At 51.4% G+C, this 1,091-nt stretch overlaps 1 pseudogene; it reads right to left on the reverse strand.

Moving 5' to 3' along the window:
• Positions 1-70: 70 nt before the first annotated feature.
• Positions 71-432, reverse strand: LOC105743111 (annotated as a pseudogene).
• Between the last annotated feature and the right edge of the window lie 659 nt (positions 433-1,091).

A 1,091-nucleotide genomic window follows, 5' to 3' on the forward strand; every position in this document is an offset into this window, starting at 1 on the left:
CCTATATTTATTTTTGAATCAGGGTCATACTTTTTTTTTCCTCAGAGTTTGAGTTTTATTGTCACGCCGCTCAAGCCTTGACGGCGAACTTGCACAGAGGGTACAGCCGCTCCTTCGGCTGCTGCTTCTCGGTCGTCAGCTTCTCCTCGTGCATGTTGAGCCGGCGTCGCCTGGCTCGCATCCTCCTGGGCCGCGGGTCCAGGGCCTTGTGCTTCTTGTCCTTGTAATATTTCCTGAGGTTTTCTTTCTGGGTCTGGTTGATGACAGTGAGAACACGGGCGATGGATTTGCGGACAACTCGGATCTTGGAGAGCTTGGACACGGCGCCGCCCGTCACTTTGGCGACGCGCAGCTGTGACAGCGCCACCTTCAGGTCGTCCAGCTGTTTCAATTTTTCTTGCCGCGAAGATCCCAAGCCTTAGTCTTGGCCATAGTTGCAAAACCAGGGTCTGTCTTTGTAGTGCAGGCTGGCCTGAAACTCACTAGTCCAAGCTGGTTTGGACTCAAGCGATCCTCTTGCCTCAGCCTTCTGAGTGCTGGGGTTATAAGGATGTGCCACCATACCCATACCCAGCTTGGTGCAAAGTTCTGTTTTTACTTTAATTTAATTTTATTTTTTTTTCCCAGGAACCAGGGATTGAACTCAGGCCCTTGTGCTTGCCAGAGAAGCGCTCGTTCCACTGAGCCATCTCCCTGACTCTAGTGCAAAGTTCTTTAGGAGCAGGGTTGCAGGCAAAGGGGGTGCCGATGGTCCTGAAGAGACGTGAGCTTCCATGTGTGGGGAACAGAAAGCAGCACGGTGGAAACAGTATAAACTGAGTGTAAAAGAGGTGTGGGGTTGGGTGACAGGGTATATCCTGAGATCTGAAGCCAGAGGAAGGGTTGGATTTTACACCTCCAGGGGTGTAAAGCCTTTGGAAAGCCTTCTCTCTGGGCTAGGAATCCAGTTCAGGGGTAGAGAGGTTGGCTGGCATGTTCCAGGCCCTGCATTCCACCCCCAGCATTGGGGTGGGGGACAAGAAAATCAGCTCCCTCATTGTATTATGTATTTACTTATTCGTGTGTGTGTGTGTGTGTGTGTGTGTGTGTGT

Source organism: Octodon degus, unplaced genomic scaffold (genome assembly GCF_000260255.1).
Source record: "Octodon degus isolate 3935 unplaced genomic scaffold, OctDeg1.0 scaffold00098, whole genome shotgun sequence".
In the NCBI taxonomy this organism is placed as follows: Eukaryota; Metazoa; Chordata; class Mammalia; order Rodentia; family Octodontidae; genus Octodon; species Octodon degus.